The 22,533-nt window shown below is 41.9% G+C and overlaps 1 protein-coding gene across 2 annotated transcripts in view; it reads right to left on the bottom strand.

The window, feature by feature from the left end:
* The window catches only part of RUNX1 (RUNX family transcription factor 1), a 181,919-nt gene that overhangs the window by 111,172 nt on the left and 48,214 nt on the right, over positions 1-22,533 (bottom strand). The gene's annotated exons all lie outside the window — the stretch shown is intronic.

The following is a 22,533-nucleotide window of genomic DNA, read 5'->3' as shown; positions in this document are numbered from 1 at the left end:
CTGACATCAGTTGAAAGGCGTACTGACAACCCCCAGGATTACATTGTACAGGAGAAAAATAAGTCACTATACAGTAAACCTACCGGCACCAAACTCAACACTTCCTGAAAAAACAGGTTGTAGGGAGAGGATGCCTTTCAATAGATGTTCTCAGTCATTATACCGTTGACTTTGTTCAACGCTGTATACATAATTACTGAAACATGAGGAAAGCGGTGTGAATTCGTGCATCACAGAGAACTTTATTCCCAATATGCAAAGGAATTAAACAAAATCATCATTAAGAAGTGGATCTAATTACAGGATTGGAATGAGTTGCCCTCAATGGTCAGTTGCTTTGTGTACAACTCTTATGGCATTCAAAGTCACCAGATAGGGGCCTTCACTTGAATATCCCTCATCCCAGCTAGCCGAACTCTTAACAGAGACAAAGAACTGAGATAGTTACGGGACAAATCAGAAGAAAAAAGAAGGCAGTGTATATGCCTATTCAACACAGTAGTTTAGTAATTCAGTCTGTTTCCTACTGCTGCCAACTGGAGTGCAGCTCAGAGTGGAAAAACATTTGTGAGCTGCCCCCACCCCCAGTTAAATTGCAGCCCTCCTACCTAAGTCAATGGAAATGTCTTATTGATTTGAATGGAACAGGCATGTTTCCTGGTCTCTTGTACCCAATCACTCTTTCCTACTGGTGTCTGAGCAACATCTATTATGCACAAGAACAAATATTTCCAGGCACAGAGAATGATCCCTATTTTACAAGCTTACTCTATGAGATCTGGTAAGAAGCATTACTGTCAGTTATTGCAGCCCTCAGAACTTCTGCTTTCCAATGAAAAAACACACAAAGGCATCCAGTGTTTTCTACATTCGCTGAAATGATAGCAAATGGCTGTTGGGAGACTCTATGCAAATTCCACTCAAATGTTCCAGGTTTCTTACTAGCTAAGAGCTTGCCATGTGACATTTCATCAGGCAATAAAAGATAATGCATTTTCCAGGGGGCGGGGATGCAAATCTCAGAGGTTTTATTGTAGGCTTCTATTGTATATGGTATTATGAATCTCTCAGGTGAATGTAAATTCAGTATTTCAGAGCTGTACTAAAAACAACTGAAAGAATTATCACTCTGCCATTTAAGCCATGTCTTTGATGCCCAGTTTTTAAAAAGGAAACCTACCTTATAAAGTATATATTAGTGGAACTGGACTTCGTTCATTTCAAGGGGTTAATAACGGTATACGGAGGGTATGGCATATGCAAATTTTTACCACTGTCTTCTACACATAAGCATGACAGGAATAGACAGTGCTAGGTGTATACCATGTGCTATTTTAGCATTTGTGCTTTGTATATTGTGCTATTTTGTATATTTCTTTCTGATAGCTGCTATTTGAGAAGAGTCTTTGTTATTCTATTTTTGATAACAGTATTTTAAATCAAAGACAGGGTGGTGTGCATTTGTGTGTGCTTGTGTGCTCTTTACTTTAGTCATGTTCCTTTTTTGGCATTATCTGGTGCAATCTCACTTCTAATTAAATGTATGCTTCTTCCTTCGGCCTTAAAAGGAAAAATGAGTTGTCTGATTCTCAGAAAACAATTCTTAATTATCTGCCATATTTGTTCAACATAATAAAACATGTGACTCTGGAAAAAAAATCATAGTAAGAAAATTTATGTGTGTGAAAGAGTGAGGGTGCCACATTATAGCACAAAAGGTTATATATTTTGACAAACCTGTTTACAAAACCAAATTTTCTAGGGTTCAGACTTAGCCAGGCTGTTTTGGCAGAAGCTGCTTAAGCTCCATCTCTCCCAGTTTGGGCTTTTGGTTTTTTTGCTCCCATCTTTGGATTCAGCTTTCCTATATAACAGTCCTGCTTTAGGTCAATTTTCTCAGGTTATTTGTTTCGGCCTCTGTATACAGTTTGTGGTCTACTTTCTTTGACTCTCAGGCCTTAACTCAGATCCACCAAGTCTAACACAGCCCACCATCAGTGCATTATTGTCCTGCAAGCTTTTTGGCACTGGGGTACAGTTCTGGCTTATCTCCTACTTGCCTCTTTAAAAATCCTCAGTTCACTCAGCTCCTGCTTCTTATAGGCAGACAGACCACATGGCTCCCACTAAATCACAATGCACAAGTTGTAGAAAGCTTGTTAACTACCAGGGGAGTTGGGCAATTCTGGCGGTCAGTAGCAGTCAGTGAAGTGCAGCTGCAGTCTTTACCTGATTCGCCGCTGCATAATGGGCAGAGAGCACGAGGGGGATGGCTGCAGAGAGGCTGTACAGTGCAAATGCCATTACACTGCTCCTGTCAGTGTGTTTGCACCTCACTGACCTCACCACACCTCCTGTGACAGATATGCAGTAGCAGCTCGGCTGGAAGGAGGTAAGTGGCACAGCCCCACAAAGCTGTCAGCTACTGCTGTCAGCCATTAGTGCTGTTATAGCCCCATCTTCCAACTTCCAAAAGGTGATAACAGCACTCATCTGATTGGCTGCTCAGAGCCACCTGTCAATCAGAGCCCCCCGGGTCAAAAGCCCTTTAAAATGGAATGTTGACAATATTCCTTTGCCCCTCATCACCCATATGACCACCCATGATGCTGCAATACTCAGGAGGAGATCAGAGGCCTAGTTGAAAGTAGGTGCCTAGGGTAGTTGGAATATTAATTTTCTTTCATGCACCATTCTGCCCTTCCTCCCTAAGCAATATTCTTAATAGATGTTGTTAGAAATGACTGCTAGGGTTTGAGGCATGTTCATGACTGCTCCTGAGAGATTGTGTTCTCCTCACTGTGACCAGATCCCTTGGACCCATTCATGTCTAAGGAGAATGCCCTGTTCTCCAGGAAGGCACAGATGGAGGCTGGATGCTCCCTCATCCCATTAGCAAATACTCAGCACCTGTAACTTTGAGAATTGCCCTTGTCTCAAGGTCAAGGGAAAAAGAAAGGGCTGCATACCTCAAGTTTTGGATATGGGAGCTACTTCTGTTCCCAGGCAGAGAGAGGTGAGGTCTTGGGCTCTCCACTATAGAAACTGGAGATTTATGGAGCCTCTTGTAGATCACTGGTTGCATTTGGAATGATGGATCATAAGATAATCTTAAAATATCCCTCTGGAATCACACTTGGCTCTCCAACTTCTGATGCTCATAAAAAGCACTATTTCAGATTTTAGCCAAAGGCAAGATTTAACAAGGCCCACTCTTGGATATGTGCTGGATTCAATTGTGAAAATAACCAATGACTTTTAAGATAGAGTGGTTTACAATATAAAAACACAAAATGTGTATTGTTTGCATATGGAAAGTAGTAACAGAATTCCCTAGATTGATTTCTGTTCTGGATATGGGATGTACATGCTCCTGTTTCTGTTTTCCTAGGAATTCTGGCATCCCTAGCCCTGCCCATTCCTGAAATGCAACCCTCTTACAACTTTCCATCAGGAAATGCAACCCTGGGCACGAAGAAAAAATTCTCACCTTGGTTTATAATGAGGTACCTATTCAATCCTGAAATGATGTAAATACTGAAAAAAAACAAAAGTGAAAACAAGCATAAGGTTTTGGCTTGCCATGTTATGACAAGTAACTATCTTGTTTCCATCTTCCCATCAAACAGTGGATATGGATCTGGTGTCTCGTCCTGCTGCTGATGGTAATACAGCAACAAACATGGTACTGATGTGCAGATTGCTTACTGGGGCAGCCAATGTGTTGCCATTGTTACCTTCCAGCTCCCATCAGCTGGCTTGGCCAATGGTCAAGGATGAGGGGAATTGTACCTCAGGAGATTTTGAGGGCACTCTTGAGCTAGCGCATTGAAGAAAAGTAGCATTCAAACTACCCTTAGCTGAACTCAATGGAAAAATTAAATTAAACTACTCCTTCTCCTTCTCCTTCTTTTTGAAAGGAATTGGCTTGCACCCAGAAATACTAAGCTGTTGTGCTCCTTACAATGGGACAGTCAAAGTTATGACTATTTGGTTTACTGCATGCCTTGAATCATGAAAGTTTATAGCCATTCTAAGGTTGTTGCTTTATCTGTATATCCTATCTGACCATGGAAAGGCTTTGAATTACTGTAATAGAAGCCAGGCAATGCTATTGAAATATGGGTACACTTAAATGGTACGCCTCTTTGATTTACATAACTGGTAGTCTTGGTTCATCTTCACTCAGGATAAATTGGAAGGGGGGAAATGAATATATATATATATATATATATATATATATATATATATATATTCCTCTGGTTGTTTATTTATAAACATGTGACATTTACCTAGAATGGTTTCTGAGAAAGAGTTCTATCATTTCCTTAATATGTTTCCTATTAGCGCTTATCTTGGCTAAATTTAAACTTTTCTGGAAGAGAGACCAAAAACATCGTTAACTGTTTAAATAACAAAATACAAACCACATGAAGCAATGGAAGTTGCTGGCGCAAAATCTAACAGTAGTGCTTGGTAGCAAACTTGTCTCCTGTGGCACAGATGTTCACGATCGTAAATGGAAATAGAATCTGTACTAACGCAAGAGAGCTTAGAAACAGATTAAATGTTAGAATGATGTATAGGCCCCAGACCTGACTTATCTTTCTTAAACAACCAAGTTTGTTTTAAAGAGCATTAGTGTGTCATTTTTAAAATGTAAAAAATAATAATCCTGTACATAACAGTAGCAAGAAATCTTTCTCTCTCTCTCTTTTTCATTTTCTCCGAACAGTCTAGAATTGTTCCTCAACCTTCAGGCACTTTTCTAAATGTAGTCTGAATGGTTAATTATTGCCAGGTCTCTAGAAAAATGCTGGGTTGCAGATACTTGACTTTAAGGCTCTGGAAGCATTAGGGGATGGATTTAGAAGAGCCCCACAGAGTACTTTATAACTCTTGGGCAAACACCCTTGGTTTGAAGATGAACCTGTGGTTATTTGAACTCGAGAGAAAGCTACCTTTTGTTTCAAGAGGCAACATGTTTGCTTTTGATGTGAAAAATAATAACCAACATATCCATTAGAGTTGAGCAAAATCCAGAGGGAGCCACAGAAAAAGGGCTTTCCCCACTGACAACTTTTCCACACCCCTTTGCAGAAGGATGCAAAACTGTCTATAAGGGGACATTTGTTGGGATAAGGAGAGGAAACACTTCCCTGTTATCAAAGCAGCTAGGCTGATATCAGAGGCGATTTTAGGGTGGTGTGACTGCTGCGGTCACATTGGGCACTGCGCTGCAGGTCCCCCCAAACAATGCTGTAGAACGGAGCACAATAGATGGGGTGGGGTGCTGAATTTTAGCATCACACAGGGCACTGTTGAAATTTGAGAGCCCCAAGTCTGCCACACTGATATTCCCTCACAATGGGAAAACCATAAAACTATACACTTGGCGTGCTCTGGTCCATGGGGTCACGAAGAGTTGGACATGACTAAATGACTAAACAACAACATACACTTGGCTGTGTCTCTGAATGTAAGGAAGTATCCGACATGGTGCCTAAACAATGAGAATGAGTTCCTCCTTTGCTCCCAAGTTCCTGTTGCCTAAGCAATATAATGTTGGGGGTCCAGTCCATATTTTACGGGTGTCCCAGCCTCTGGGCCTGTTCTCTAGAGTTCTTTGTAAGACCCGGACTGGAGCTGGTACATTGGAGCCCAGATAAAACATGGGCTGTATTCCCAAACACTACAGATATGAGTTCCTTCTTTGCCCTAGACTGGGGTAGGCTGTGACAAAGCATGATTTATTTCAAAAAATAAATAAAAGAGAGGGAGGTGTTTGGTCAAACCTCCTATAGTAGCAGTTTTCACAGCAAAAGCCTTACTTTCTGAAACCAGTCTGATAGTTTTTTCTATGTATCTACACAGTGGTGGCTGGTTCCATGGGTGAAACTGTGTTTACCAGCTTTTGGTGCTGGGGGGCAGTAATGGAGGCAGGTGCTGCCATAACCAGCAGTGTGCAAGTGCATGGTTGATGTCGTCAGCCTGCCCACCCACCTCCTCGACCACATCCTGGCTGCAAAAGCCACAGCTCCCCTCCAGTGGCTTCCGTGTGGCAGATTATTTTTATTTGTACCAGCTACGTTGAGGGTGCATTCCAAAATGTGGCAGTAGCCACAATAATCTTGACAGTTTATATGGCGAGACGAAGGGCTGCTTCACACATTACATTTTTAGACGTACATTTGCACATCTTTCCTGAATGTCAATACAGAAATAGAAAGACCTACACAAGTCCATTTGCCTTTAGTGTGGTCAAACAACAAATAAAGAGCAACTGGTTGCAAAAGGCCTTGCTCTGTCTCTCACTCTGACTTTAGGGCAGCATGATGAATTCTCTCGAGAAGCAACAGTGCAAGTGATGGGAGACTGAGAAAATATTGGCGGCAGAAGTGAGTACATACAGTATAAAGTCACTTCAGTGCCATGCTGCTTACATACATGCTTAGGAACCAGTTAGATGCACATCAAAGTAGCACAAAATCTCTTTCTTCTGCAGCCTACAGCTGCAATCATAAAACCACTTCCTTTGTCATCATCTTCCTTGGAAACGTCCTTGTAGCCACAGCCAAATACAAAGGGAAAGACCATTAAGGATAGCTGCTTAAGCATGCCTAATTCTTTGCTGGCTTTTGACCACAGTTTTCCAATTTCCTACATTAAAATTGGTTCCTCATCATCCTAGATAAAAGTGACAAGTCGGGTGCTGCAGAGTTCTGTCCTGGGCCTGTTATTGGTCAACAGCTTTATAAATGACTTGGCTGAAGGTATTGAGGGGATGTGCATCAAATTTGCAGATGGCATCAAACTAGGAGGGGTAGCCAATGCCACAGAAGACAGAATTGGGATTTAAGATTACCTTAACAGATTGGACAAAACTAACTAAGTGAATTTCAGCAGGGACAAATGTGAGGTTCTGCACTTAGGCAGGAAGAACCAGCTGAAGAAATATAAGATGGGAATACCTGGATTGCCAATGAAAAGGATCTAGAGGTCTTAGTAGACCAGACCACAAACTTAAAATGAGTCAACAGTGAAATGCAGCAACCAAAAAGTTAATGCTATTCTTGGCTGCATCAACAGAAATATAGTGTCCAGATCAGGGGAAGTAATATAGTACTGCTCTATTCTGCCTTGGTAAAACCACACTTGGAATACTGTGTCCAGTTCTGGGCACCGCAATTTAAGAAGGATATTGACAAGCAGAAATGTGTGCAGGGGAGGGTGACCAAGATGATAAAGGGTCTGGAAGCCAAGCCTTGGGAGGAATGATTGAGGGACTGGGTATGTTTAGCATGGTAAAGAGGAGTCAAAGAAGGGATATGATAACCATCTTTCAGTATCTAAAGGGCTGACATATGGAAGATGGAGCAAGCTTGTTTTTTTCTGCTCTGGAGGCTAGGTCCTCAACCAATGCATTCAAGTTACAAGATAGAAGGTTACAACCAAACACCAGGAAGAACTTTTTATCAGTAAGAGCTGTTTGACAGTAGAACAGAATCCCTTGAGAGGTGGTGGACTCTCTTTCCTTGGATGTTTTAAAGCAGAGGTTGGGTGGCCATCTGTCATGTATGATTGAGTTTCCTGCATTGCAGGAGGTTGGACTAGATCCATGAGGTCCCTTCCAACTCTACAATTCTATGACAGAAATACACATAATTTAATAGACTTTATACACACTTTTGTTACTAATGTATTAGGAAGAAGGATTTGGACTGCATATTCCTGCCAAATACATTTGCTTCTACAAAATACAAATAGACTCAGTTCACTGCACAAACATCTTATGGTATTTTGTGGGGTTATTCATTCAATCGCAGCTAAATGAGGAAATCTAAAATATAGCAGCGGGCAATATGAATGTTAGGAATTATATCAGCAAGCACACGATGCTCTGCAGTTTATTGCAAAGAAAGACATCAGTCCCCCACATACACCCACCCAAAAGCCAAATGTCGTAGTGAGCCCACACCACACCAGCATTTTCCAATAGTTGAAATAGAAACATGAGGCCTAATTTAAGTTCATTAGACTGAATCAAAGTAAAAGTCTGTGTCAATTATCTAATGAGCAGATTCTGTTAGGATATTTCCGTTCCACCTTAAAAGGGAGCAGGATGTTTTGTATAACAGCCTGCGTATTTCCTGTTCACAGGATGTTTATGTTATCTGTTCCTTTCGTTTTCTGCTCTGTTTCTTGCCTGAGCAGTCGGAGCAGACGGTCATGTTTTCTTTGTTCTGACCAACGCCAAATAAACTGTAAATATGCTGTCCTGCTGTGCAACTTTTGCTGTGTGAATTCTGCTGTTTAGAGTGTGCACTAAGCCAGAGGCTTAGTGTCGCTAAATTGCTGATACTGCGTGACTACGGGAGGTCGATGGATCGTCCGGCACTGAGCTTGGGGCCTCAGATGGACTTTTATCTCCCTGGCAGTATCCCAACAACAGGTTATGGGCCCAGATTCACGGCACTTGCAGGAGAGTAGGACTGCGACAGACTGCTGAAAGGTATGTGTTGGAAAAGCGAAAGCAGAGGCTTTTCTGTTTGCCGCGGCAAGAGTCTTTGATGTCCGGCTGGCCTAATTGGCCTGGGAGCCGAGCCAAGCAGGCTTCGTGATTTATGTGTGCCAAGATAAGGAGTCTCTGAAGTGAAGAAGACTCACGGCTGATGTTAAGAGCTGGAATGGAGTTTTTCCAAGCCTCTGAAGCTGCTGAGTGTCCAAAATTAAATCGGGACAATTATGAGACCTGGGCAAAATGGTGTGAGAGTTTGCTGCGTCAGTTTGGGTTGTGGCATACTGTATATGAAGCCCCTCCAGTTCCTCTGACAGGGAGATGGGAGGCTCAGAATTCGAGAGCCATAGACGTAATAGTCTTGTCCGTCTCTCTGGAGGAAATTGCTACGCTAGCTGGCAACACGACTGCGCGTCAGATGTGGAATGCTTTGAAGATAGCCCATCTGCCAGTCATCCCAGCCCAGAGTTTGACTGCATCGGAGGTCCTGGCTGTTTCCCAGAATGCGAGTGAATGCAGGAATGCCGAGGGCACCGGTTGCAAGCTGCAGGGGGAGCTGACTGTGATGTCATCCCAGGCAGCATTCCAGCCTCCAGGGGGAGCCAAGGAGTCGGCAGCTGAGAGCTCTGTTTCCCATGGGAGCCAAGGTCAACTTTGCAGAGGCCGGAGGGCCAGAAGTAAACAAAGGAAAAAGCCTGCAGATGGCCCGAAGCAGAAGGGGGGTGAAAGGCCCACGCCAGTGGAAAACAAGGTTTTGTTTGCTGGCACAGCTTCACCAAAGGCTAAAGGCAAGTCTGATGGCCAGGAGCAGGGGGGCAAGCTGCAAAAGCCCACGCCAGTGGAAAACAAGGTTTTGTTTGCTGGCACTGCTTCACCGAAAGCCAAAGGCAGGTTTATTGTGGATTCAGGATGCACGCGACATATCACCAAAGACCGCCATCTGTTCATCTCCTTCACACCTCAAGATGGAGAGATCCACCTGGCTGATGGAAGGACTTTGCAAGCTGCAGGAGTTGGGACTGTGAAACTTGCAAGTCTGCATACTACCATCAGAGATGTACTTTTTGTTCCAGGAGCTGCGGACAATTTGCTTAGTGTCCCACAGCTGAATGGGCGTGGTTTTGAAATTACATTCAAGAGGACTGTCTGTGTCATCAGAAAAGGCAAAGAGGACTTTTTGCATGCAAAGTTGTTGGATGGTTTGTTCTGTCTAACTTATGATGACAATGCTGTTGTATCTAATGCTGATTCTTGTTGTGTTGCACAAACTAACAAGGTTCTTCATGCAGGATGCATTCACGATGCACATAGAAGATTTTGTCACCTCTCTTGGCAAGCGCTAGCCAAGATGCCTGAGTTGGTTGAAGGTTTGGACATCAAACCTTGTAAATTTCACATGAAATGTGTATCTTGTGCAGAGAACAAGGTGAAGGTTGCTCCAAAAGGCAAGGAGTCTAGCAGGCAGGCTTCCAAACCCTACCAGCTAGTTCACGCAGACCTGGTTGGGCCTCTAGCGCCCTCTTTGGGAGGAGCAAGGTACTTCATGGTTCTAATTGATTCTTTTTCCAGGTACATTCATGTGTTTGTGCTCGAGCAGAAATCGCAAGCATTTCCTAGGTTCAAGGCATTCTGTGCTTGGTTGGAGAATGCTCATGGTAAACGTATTGGCTGTCTGTTTACTGATCGGGGTGGGGAGTTCACTTCTCAGCAGTTTGAAGCTTTCCTGACTGAGAAGGGAATCCAGCATGACTTGTCAACGCCTAGATCGCCATGGATGAATGGGCTTGCGGAGAGAGCAAATCAAACATTGCTGCAAGGAATAAAAACCTTGTTGCATGATGCCAACCTCCCTGAGAAGTTTTGGGGGGAGGCTCTCTCGAATTTTGTTTACTCTTTTAATCGCAGACTGTCATCACCTATTGGCTGCACTCCCTATGAGAAAATGTTTGGTAAGAAACCTAACACCAAGCACTTGAGAATCTTTGGTTCTGACATGTGGGTACACACCCCACAAAGCAACAAGCTTGGGAAGCGTGGGGCACATGGTTTGTTCATGGGGTACGATAAAGGTGCATACAGAGTATGGATGACTAACTCAAAATCCATAAAGTTCACAAGGAGTGTTGAGTACAATCCTAAGTGGGGGGAAAATGTGGGAATTTTCCAGAGTTACCCAGAGGAGGATGAAGGTGATGTGAAGAAAGCAGATCATGCTGAGAAAGCTGAGGAAACTGAGGATGATGATGATGATGATGATGATCAGAGTTCGGATTCCAGTTCAGTGGGCGGCGCTGCTGCTGCTGTCAGTGACAGTGATGACACAGCAGACTACAAGAGCGCAAAGGCCTCAGTCAGACCATCTGATGCGTCTGACAATGAACTGGAAGAACCACTGTTCACCATTGGTCACTTTTCTCCTAAGAAGGAGGAGATGAGTCCAGAAGACTTGCGTCTAGTTCGCAGGTCTGAAAGGGCGACTAAAGGCAAACCTCCAAAGAGATTTGCTGATGAGTTTGCTAAGACAGCAACTGCTGTTCTTAGTAGCTCAGAGAAGGTGTGGGAACCTTCAAGCTTCAAAGAGGTCCAGGAGTTAACCTCTAAAGATGCTGAGCCTTGGCTTAATGCCATGAAGGCTGAAGTTGATTCCTTGAACAGGAACCAGACTTGGGAACTGGTACCGGTAGTCCCAGGGATGAGACTGGTTGGCAGCAAATGGGTCTTCAAGGCCAAGACAGACCAGAATGGCAAGGTTGTCAGACACAAAGCTAGATTGGTTGCCAGAGGTTTTTCACAGGTACCAGGGCAGGATTACCACGAGACCTACTCACCCACGGTCAAATATGAGAGCATTCGGCTGATGCTCAAGATCGCTGCGGAGGAGAAACTGCATGTTTCCCATCATGACATAAATACAGCTTTTTTGTACGGGATTTTGGGGGAGGAGCTGTACATGCTTCCACCTGACGGGATGCAGATACAGAAGGGAATGGTCTGTAAACTGTGGAAATCCTTATATGGTCTCAAGCAGAGTGCCAGGTGTTGGAACACAAAACTCACTGAAACGTTGCTTTCTCTAGGTTTTCACCAGGGCAAAGCTGATCCGTGTGTGTTTGTCAAGGAGGAGGGGCAAAACAAACTGTATTGTTTATGTTTTGTTGATGATCTTCTGATGTTTTGGAAGAATCAGGCTTTCTACCAAAGCACCCTAGCTCAGCTGAAGGAGCACTTTGACATGAAGGATCTTGGTGAGGTATCCAACTATCTTTCTCTGCAGGTGGAGAGGGACCAAGCAGGTAATTTTCTGGTACACCAAACACAGAAAATTGCTGATGTATTAACCAGGTTGAATTTGGTTGATGCAAACCCAGCAGACACACCGATGGTGACAGGTTACCAGGTAGACAGTACTGCTGAAGCGTTTTCTGACACAACGCTGTACAGATGCATTCTAGGCAAGTTGAATTTCATTGCTAGATGTTCAAGACCTGACATTGCTGTAAGCACTAACCTGCTTAGCAGACATGCTAACAATCCTACTGTTCAGGATTGGAAAGCTCTGAAGCGCATAGCCCGGTATTTGAAAGGGACTATGCACTACAGGCTGAGGTTCACCAGTCAGAAGACTGGAGGTCTTGAAATCTTTGCAGATGCAAGTTTTGGAAGTGACACCACGGATGGTACAAGCACTTCTGGAGTATGCTACATGTACAACCACTGCCTGCTTGACTGGTTGTGCAAAAAGCAGACGACAGTTAGCCTAAGTTCCTGTGAAGCAGAACTCAATGCTCTGTCATTTTCACTCATGGATTGTGAATGGTTGATGCAACTGTTTAAGGACATTGGGGTTTCTGTGAAATGTCCTATACAAGTGTATCAAGACAATAGATCTTGTTTGGCTTTGCTGAACTCGGAGAGTTGCAAGCAAAGGACCAAGTACTTGCAGATTAAGCTACATCGTGCAAGAGAGTGTATTCAGAAAGGACTCATTCAGGTGTCCTACATGCCAGGAAATGAAATTCCTGCTGATCTGCTGTCTAAGGTTGTTAACAGAGAACAACTTAAGGTTTACGTACAAAGGTTGCAATTGGGTTGAACTACAGGTACTACAGGTTACACGGAAAGGGGGAGGATGTTAGGATATTTCCGTTCCACCTTAAAAGGGAGCAGGATGTTTTGTATAACAGCCTGCGTATTTCCTGTTCACAGGATGTTTATGTTATCTGTTCCTTTCGTTTTCTGCTCTGTTTCTTGCCTGAGCAGTCGGAGCAGACGGTCATGTTTTCTTTGTTCTGACCAACGCCAAATAAACTGTAAATATGCTGTCCTGCTGTGCAACTTTTGCTGTGTGAATTCTGCTGTTTAGAGTGTGCACTAAGCCAGAGGCTTAGTGTCGCTAAATTGCTGATACTGCGTGACTACGGGAGGTCGATGGATCGTCCGGCACTGAGCTTGGGGCCTCAGATGGACTTTTATCTCCCTGGCAGTATCCCAACAGATTCTACCCACACCCCAGTCACATTAAAAATGCATATAGATTCTCTGGATTATAATGATTATTGTTTGCAACACATGTTAACCAAAGAAAATGTAGCAGAAGGCAAGAAAAGACCCTTAACGAACAGACCCAGCAGAAACAGATCTGGAAAAACAGGTTTATATAACCAGCTTCTGAAAGTGTAACTCAACCTGTAAGAGGAATATCTGCGAAAGTCAAAACCAAGATTGTGGCAGTGCAAAGTTGGTCTATATATCATGTAACATATATACAGATACTAAAATTATGTTATGTACGTCTTATTTCAAATCTAAAATAGTTAGACATGCTTTTGAAGTTGGTAAATGAAAAGCCATATATCAGTTTGCTGGAAGGCTTATTGAAGGCAGGTCAGGTAAAGTAGCATATTTGCATTTTCTCATTGATTCTGTGTCTGCAGTCTAACATGGTGAAGCTCAAATGATGCTACCAAAACTCAAAATGAGTTTCCGGTAATAGCTTCCATCCAGCAAGTTTTTAATTCTGGAATGTATCATGAGCCCTGACATTGATCTAATGAACTTTAAGATTTTGTAACTGATTCAAGAATTAATTTGCATTTCCTGCACCTGTGTGGTCTGCGTGGTCAGTATGGCTAAGAATCCGAACTCAACCATCTCTGAGCATCCTCAGCTGTTTGTTGCTAGAATCCTTTAGTTTCTGAAGGAAATTAAAACGCCCTGCTTGCAATGCACATGTGCATGGAATGATTTTGCCTTCACCCAGCATTAGTCAGACTGGTGTCCTCCAGATGTGTCAGACTACAATTTCAATCAGCCCCAGCCAACATGGCTGCTAAATGGACCCATTAGCACCCAGTTTATCCCAGTTCTACATGTGGATGGGACATTCCTGTGCAGATTTTAAAGGTGAAATTCTTTTTTTAAAAAAAAATTCATGGAAACACAACAGTTAATAAAAGACAAAGAAAAGAAAGAAAAGGACTTATGAAGTTATATGAGGGATACCTCAATTTCTCTAAAATAGCTTTCTTTAAAAATTAAAATAAAAAGAGGCAATTCAAATGCCCACAGTCTGGAGTAGCACTTTAGTCTGCTTCCATAGCCACTGCCTGTGGCTCCTACTTCAGGTCATTTTATGATGCTAAACAATGCCCATGTGATAACTGCCAAAAAACAGGGAAGGAAGCATTGTGACACAGGAAGTCATACTGCATGGGGGAGAACAGAACACCATACTATGTGCGCCACATTCCCAAGATGCACTTTGGTGCTTGTGATACCAAATGACATCCTTTACCTTTGCTGTCATCTCAACACCCTCGTTATGTTTCACTACTTGCCTTGGAATGTCGCTGGAAGAAATGTACACAGGAAAGAAAGCAACTTCTTGTACTTATTGCTCCACAATTGCTCAACTTTGAGTTGCCATTTTGTTATGGATTCAGAAACCAGCTATCAGAACATGTCAAATGATAAAAATTTGAATTTTGACTTGGACATTTGAATTCTGTTTTTTTAAAAATGATATTTATTAAAGTTTCAAAAAGAGTTACAAAAGTAAAAAAGAAATAGAAATAGAAAAAAGAAACAAAAAGTACAAAATACAGAAAAAATAAAAACAGTTAAAAGTAAATCCATCTTTCCATATCTTGCCTTTCATTCACTTATTTCCCTGACCTCCTCACACCTCCCTTTTTTGTATTCCAGTTCAAATGGTTACTTCAGCAAATCCTTTCCCTCTTTGTTTTTATCTTAATTCTTTATCTTAATATATTATAGCTTTATATTTTCACCTGTTGACAATCCATTTTTACATACTCCTTTTTAACATTGCTGCTAAAACCACTTAATTTCATTCCGACATCATTTTAACATTCATTAATTTTGCAATGTTTCTGTAAATAGTCTTTTAATTTCTTCCAATCTTCTTCCACCGACTCTTCTCCCTGGTCTCGGATTCTGCCAGTCATTTCCGCCAATTCCATATAGTCTATCACCTTCATCTGCCATTCTTCCAGGGTGGGTAGATCTTGTGTCTTCCAATACTTTGCAATGAGTATTCTTGCTGCTGTTGTAGCATACATAAAGAAAGTTCTATCCTTCTTTAACACCAATTGGCCGACCATGCCCAGGAGAAAGGCCTCTGGTTTCTTCAGGAAGGTATATTTAAATACCTTTTTCATTTCATTATAAATCATCTCCCAGAAAGCCTTAATCCTTGGGCACGTCCACCAAAGGTGAAAGAATGTACCTTCATTTTCTTTACATTTCCAACATTTATTGTCGGGCAAATGATAGATTTTTGCAAGCTTGACTGGTGTCATGTACCACCTGTATATCATTTTCATAATATTCTCTCTTAAGGCATTATATGCCGTAAATTTCATACCTGTGGTCCACAACTGTTCCCAGTCAGCAAACATAATGTTATGTCCAACATCTTGTGCCCATTTTATCATAGCAGATTTTACCGTTTCATCCTGAGTATTCCATTTCAACAGCAAGTTATACATTCTTGATAGTATCTTAGTTTTGGGATCTAACAGTTCTGTTTCCAATTTTGATTTTTCCACCTGGAAGCCAATTTTCTTGTCCAGATTGTAAGCCTCCCTTATTTGATAATAATGAAGCCAATCTCACACTTTATCTTTAAGTTTCTCAAAACTCTGCAATTTCAGTTTTTCTCCTTCTTGTTCCAAAATCTCCCAATATTTCGGCCATTTGGCCTCCATATTGAGCTTTTTCTGAGCCTTCGCTTCCATCGGTGATAGCCATCTTGGGGTTTTATTTTCAAGTAAGTCTTTATATCTTATCCAGACATTAAACAATGCTTTCCTGACAATATGGTTTTTAAATGCTTTATGTGCTTTAACCTTGTCATACCACAGATATGCATGCCACCCAAAAACGTTATTGAAACCTTCTAAATCCAAAATGTCTGTGTTCTCAAGAAGCAGCCATTCTTTCAGCCAGCAAAATGCTGCTGATTCATAATAAAGTTTAAGGTCTGGCAGGGCAAATCCACCTCTTTCCTTTGCATCGGTTAATATTTTAAATTTTATTCTGGGCTTCTTGCCCTGCCAGACAAATCTAGAAATATCTCTCTGCCACTTCTTGAAGCAGTCCATTTTGTCCAAAATTTGCAATGATTGAAACAAAAACAACATTCTTGGCAATACATTCATCTTTATAGCAGCAATACGGCCTAGCAAGGAAAGCTTCAAATTTGACCATATTTCTAGATCCTTTTTCACTTCTGACCAACATTTTTCATAATTATCTTTAAATAAATTTAAGTTCTTAGCGGTCATGTTAACCCCCAGGTATTTTACTTTCTTAACCACTGTTAAGCCTGTCGCCTTCTGAAACCTCTCTTTCTCAATCGGGGTTAGATTTTTCTCGAGAACCTTAGTTTTTAACTTGTTCAACTTAAATCCTGCCACTTGACCAAATTCTTGAATCAGTTCCAGTACTCTTTTAGTACTAGATTCTGGCTCCTGTAATGTCAGTACTAAATCATCTGCAAAAGCTTTCAATTTGTACTGTTTGGCTCCGACCTGTATACCTTTAACCAGTTGGTCCCTTCTGATCGTATTTAGCAAAACCTCCAGGACCGAAATAAAAAGCAATGGGGAAATTGGGCAACCTTGTCGTGTCCCTTTCTCTATCTTAAATTCCTCTGTCACCACGTTGTTAACAATTAATTTAGCCTTTTGTTCTGAATAAATTGCACCTATACCATTTTCAAAACCTTGACCAACCCCCATCCCTTGAAGATTTTTCTTCATAAAACTCCAAGAAATATTGTCAAAAGCTTTCTCCGCATCTACGAATATTAAAACTGCTTTAGTATTAATGTTCACTTGCAGTTTTTCCAAAATGTTAATTATATTTCTCGTGTTATCAGATAGGTGTCTACCCGGGAGAAAGCCAGCTTGGTGTTTATGTATCTCTTCCACTAATACTTTTTAAAATCTTTTAGCCAAAATATCTGCAAAAATTTTGTAATCCACGTTAAGCAGGGATATGGGGCGGTAGTTCTTAAGTTGTGTCTTTTCAGACTCAGTTTTCGGTATAAGTGTAATATAAGCTTCCTTCCACGACTCTGGTGCTTTTCCCCCCTCCAAAATTTCATTACTAACTTCCTTTAGTGGTTGAATTATCCAATCTTTCAAAGATCTATAGTATTTTGAAGTTACCCCATCCGGCCCAGGAGATTTGCCCAGCTGCATATTCTGGATGGCACCTTCTACCTCCTGTTCTGTTATTTTATAGTTCAACGTTAACTTGTTTTCTTGAGAGATTTTTTGTAATCCATTTGTTTTTAAAAATTGATCTATCTCAATCTCTTTCTGTGGCCCTTGTGTATATAACTGTTTAAAGTACCTCTGGAAACATTTTCTAATTTCCACTGGATTCTGTATCCTTCCACTTCCAAATTTGTAATGGTGTTAAGTTTTTGTCTTTTTTTCATTTGCCAGGCTAACAATTTCCCACATTTATTAGCCGATTCAAATGTCCTTTGTCTCATCTGTTTAATTTTCCATTCTATTTCCTGATTCATCATTTTCATATATTGGACTTGATATAACTTTATTTCTCTCAGAATCTCTTGTGACTTTGGTTTCGCTCTCAATTTCTTCTCACCCTCTTTTATTTTCTCCAAAATTTTATCTTTTTTCTCATTTTGAGTTCTCTTCTTTATTGCATTCTGTTGAATCAGAAACCGATTGGACATGTGAATTCTGCGCTGAATATTTGTAGAGAAACTTTGACTGTGCTTATGGGAGAGAGTTCTCAGAGAATTGGAAGGAAATGTGGAGAGGGCAAGGGGTAGAAACTCATTTCAGAGCCCTTCCTCTGCCCCCCAAATGCACAGAGGGCAGGGGAGGACTGCCCATCATGGCCCTTTCCTTCCTCTTGTGCAATGATAATGATATGGGGGGGGGATGCTTCTACAGGGCTATAGTGAAGTCTCATTTCCATAAATGCAATACCTAGTGAGATCTACACTCTGCCTTTCTACCATCAATTATCTCTGCAGTGACTTATTACCCTTATCGTACTTATCCTAACAACAAGCCCAGTGATAAGGATGATGGATGCTGAGGGCTGCGTAAAAAACACTAAGTTTCATTCTTTGCTTCCTCTCTCTCTCAGATTGCTCATCGGGCTCAGATAAATGCCTTACCAAATATGTGACACATGGTCAGAGAGGCTTAATATGAAAACAAAGTAACATCACAAGCAGTTCCCATTTCATTTCAGGATCGTATGTCGGACAGTTTTCCCTTTTTCCATGAGCTGTTGCGTTTTGGTAGGAAATGAACTGTTTGTGACCTGCTGTTCCAGCACACTGATATGAGGAAACCTTGCTGTCAACAGACAGACTCTTTTAGAGATTGTGGGGGTGGGGGGTGGGGAAATGGCCGTTATCCTGCTTCACCCAAATAAATAGTTTGTAATTCTGAAGCACACAGAAACTGCGTCCAGAACTTCAGACCCTTTCCAGAAATGTACTGTGCTTTGAAGTACTTTTTTAATTATTAAAACAACCAACTTCTACTTTAAGAATGCGGTATGCTTTGAATGTTTGAAAAGCAATTGTCACATTGCAATGAATGTGAGAAGAAAAAGCACAGACCACCCGAGCCCAATTCTTTATGTGGACATTTAATCTCTTTTCCTCCAACATCAAAGCTGGGGGGGGGGGGTCTGACATCCAATTGGATTTCCCCATGTGACATTTCAAGTTTGTTTTCTCTTTCTCCCCCCTGCCTTTCATTTAACCTAATTAATGCTGGATTATTAAGGAATATGTTTCCCTCCTTATGAAGTGGAGCTACCCTTTCAGCTGTATATTTTTTTTTACTGGTTTTAGGCAGATGGGCTTTTCCTCCCTTTTGCAGCTCTGCTTAACAAGTGGAGCAAACCTCACCTCTTAACTTGGGAAACCGAAGGATTTAAAACAATACCCCCCCAAGCAGATTTCTAAGACCTGCTGGAAGAAATAGCAAGCTCTGAAATTGTCACAGCAGGACGCGGGTGGGGCTGTGGTCTAAACCACTGAGCCTCTTGGACTTGCCGATCAGAAGGTCGGCTGTTCGAATCCCCATGACGGGGTGAGCTCCTGTTGCTCGGTCCCTGCTCCTGCCAACCTAGCAGTCTGAAAGCACATCAAAGTGCAAGTAGATAAATAGGTACCGCTTCGGTGGGAAGGTAAACGGCGTTTCCGTGCACTGCTCTGGTTTGCCAGAAGCAGCTTAGTCATGCTGGCCACATGACCCAGAAAAACTGTGATCAAACACTGGCTCCCTCGGCCTGTAAAGCGAGATGAGCGCCACAACCCCAGAGTCATTCACGACTGGACTTAACTGTCAGGGGTCCTTTACCTTTAATTTGTCACAGGTTTCTTATCTCTCATATATAGATAAACTCAGAGGTTGGCTTCCACATGTAGCACAAAAGGCCATTTTGTTCATATTTAGGTGTACACCTAGGATGACTTAAGTGTACATGTACCATGCAAATGAGGGAGACACATTTTTTTACCACACAGGAACATGCAACAGGGCCTTTTCTGTAGCAGCCCCTTTTATGGAATGCTTTCCGCAGGGAAGCCTGCCTGGTACCAACTTTGCCAATGTTTTCGCACCATGCAAAACAGTTTTTGTTTTACTGGGCATTCAGGCAACACCAGTGATGTGATATGACCACTGGTGGATGAACAGGGGTGTGGGGGGAGCGCACCACCCCTGGCGACACAATCCCGGTGGGGTGCCATTGCAGCTGCCCCCCCCGTGCTGGGTGCCATGCTCCTGCAGGCGTCGTGCCATGCCCCCAGGATGCACGCCATGCCCCCGGGGCATGGACCAGCCACGCCCACGCCTGCTCTCCTCCCCCCCAAGCTTGAAGCTCCGCCACTGGATATGATATTGTACTGTTAAATCTGTTTTTCATGTGGTTTTATTATTGTATATATGCCTTTTCTTTGGTTGTAAATCACTTTGGGACTTGTTCCAGCAGGAAGTAGTGTACTGGTTTTGTAAACCTAAATCTGGGGTGCTAGGATTGTCTCCCTACAGAGTGTATATCTTGTTGCAAATCTGGGTTGGATGGATGAAGGCATTAGAGGGTCCCTCGTGCTTTGTCTTCCATGAATGTAAGGCTAATAAAGATAAGCACACAGTCCTTGTAATTCAGGTTTTACATTTACTTTAGGAACTGAATTAATCCAAGCCTGCTTAAGCCTAATAAATGAAAACAATCTAATATATGGTGCTTGAGTGGGATGGGGCAGAGATTCCATTTCTGTATATGAGTTCACTTGATCAAGTAATCTCAATATAATATGTAATTTCATAATAATATGATACAGTAAAATAAAATATCCACATTGCAAGAGGTAAGTTACTCCCATTTCACAGATGAAACTAATTGAGGAAGGACAAGATATATAAATATTTATCACAATAAATAGGCAGACAATGCTCCACATAGACACTTATTGTATCACTAATCCAATATCTGAAGCTGGGGCATCATATGCAAGGGCACTTAGGTATATGATTCCCCCTCATATATAAGCTATGCTGTTCCCTTCCAGGTTAAAGGATACTCAGACGGTGCAATTGGGATATGTATAGGGAGCAGCCTTTGATGTTGAAGAGCCTTGTTACTACAGATCTCCATGTATGCATCAGAGCATCACTCTGCTTTGGGTTGCGAACTCATATTTTTATTTAACTACATGAATATCCTGCTTGACTGTAGTAACACCTCTAAGCAGTTTACAATAAATATTAAAATTATCAATGAAAACAGTTAAAAACAATTAAAATATTTAAAGATAGTTAAAATTAACAGCAATTTATTTTTTTGAAGCACACTAATATGTACATGTCTCATTAGGCTTGCCTAAACAAAAAAATGCTTTTAAGTGAAAAGAGTACAGCAAAGATGTCTGCCTAGTAGAAGAGGAAGAAGAGTTTGGATTTGATATCCCGCTTTATCACCACCCGAAGGAGTCTCAAAGTGGCTAACATTCTCCTTTCCCTTCCTTCCCCACAACAAACACTCTGTGAGGTGAGTGGGGCTGAGAGACTTCAGAGAAGTGTGACTGGCCCAAGGTCACCCAGCAGCTGCATGTGGAGGAGTGGAGACGTGAATCCGGTTCCCCAGATTACGAGTCTACCGCTCTTAACCACTACACCACACTGGCTCTCCTAGTGTCAATAGACAGGGAGTTCTAAAGTGTAGGTGCTGCCAAACTAGAGGACGGATCTCCCCCAAAGTGGCACCTGTAACATTGCCGGTTCTGCAGACTGAAGCCGCTGAGCGGGCACATCCATTTTCGTCCATTGGACGTTGTCCATTGCTAGATTTTTAAATGAAGGCAGCCATGAACATAACACAATATGACTTCAGTGGAGGCCTGATGTAAAACATTATGATGTGCTGCATATTCAGGAGTGGAAAAAACATTCTGGAAATTGATGAAGGAAAAGGTCACTGGCACACCAGCAGAATCCCTCAAGGTTCCAATGGTTTTGCTAGGTGCATTTCTAAGTGCTGATGGAAATGCATTAATGACCATGTAAAGATGTGGTCAGATGCTGACCACCAGATCCAAAGCCCAGCTGCAAAATTATTGACAGCTATATTGCTTATTCCTGTTGCGGTTAGGAAATGAAATGCCTTTCTCTAATCAAGTAATTGCATTAAGGAACTACTGGGAACATTTGGTTGTTTTTCTTTAATATCTCAGAAGTCAAGAGTATTTCGTTTTTGCAAACTGTCAAGATCATTTTTGTTCACATGCATTTGGTGCTAAAGGAACATATTTTTCTTCTTTGCCTTTCCTCTCCATTAGCAAAAAGACACACAACGCAGAAACACATTTAAGTGGGAAGTTGGGGGTATTTTGAAAAGTCAGCAAAGTATAACTTTAAAAGAAACAAACTAAACTATTGTGCTGTGAGATTAAAAACTGTAATGAAAGGCATGTCATCGCTAGCTTTCACATAACCAAATCGTCCATGATCCAGCCATTGCCAACGTTTATTGTTTGCCTCTGGTCACTAGGAGAAGTTCAGGTCTTAACATCTCCCTTTTAACGAATGACCCAAAACCTTTCATTTCACAGAACATGAAACAAAAATGCTGATGCAGAAAATCAATGGTGGTCTGACACTTGGGAAGAGTCACTTTCCAGTTTATGGTGCCATGGTATTCGTGAGGCTGAGCTTTGGTTTCACTTTCCCACTAGGCAACTAAGGCCCATATAACACGGCATGGCAGTCACTTTGCTCCGTTGAGTAGCAATCGAAAATATCATGCACATTGCAACCAGACCCACGACACACTTTTTGCATTACTTTCAGGCTTGTTACAAACACTGTGTTGGATGCAGGATGAATTTTAGTTACGAGAGAAATTCACTGCACACAGCCCAAACTAAAGATGGCTGCAGAAGATGGCAGCAGAATGTAGAAGGTGAGAGTGAAGTGGTTGGTGAA

This window comes from Podarcis filfolensis, assembly GCF_964270895.1.
Source record: "Podarcis filfolensis genome assembly, chromosome: 4".
NCBI classification, from domain to species: Eukaryota; Metazoa; Chordata; class Lepidosauria; order Squamata; family Lacertidae; genus Podarcis; species Podarcis filfolensis.
This window is presented reverse-complemented; position numbering and strand designations above follow the sequence as displayed.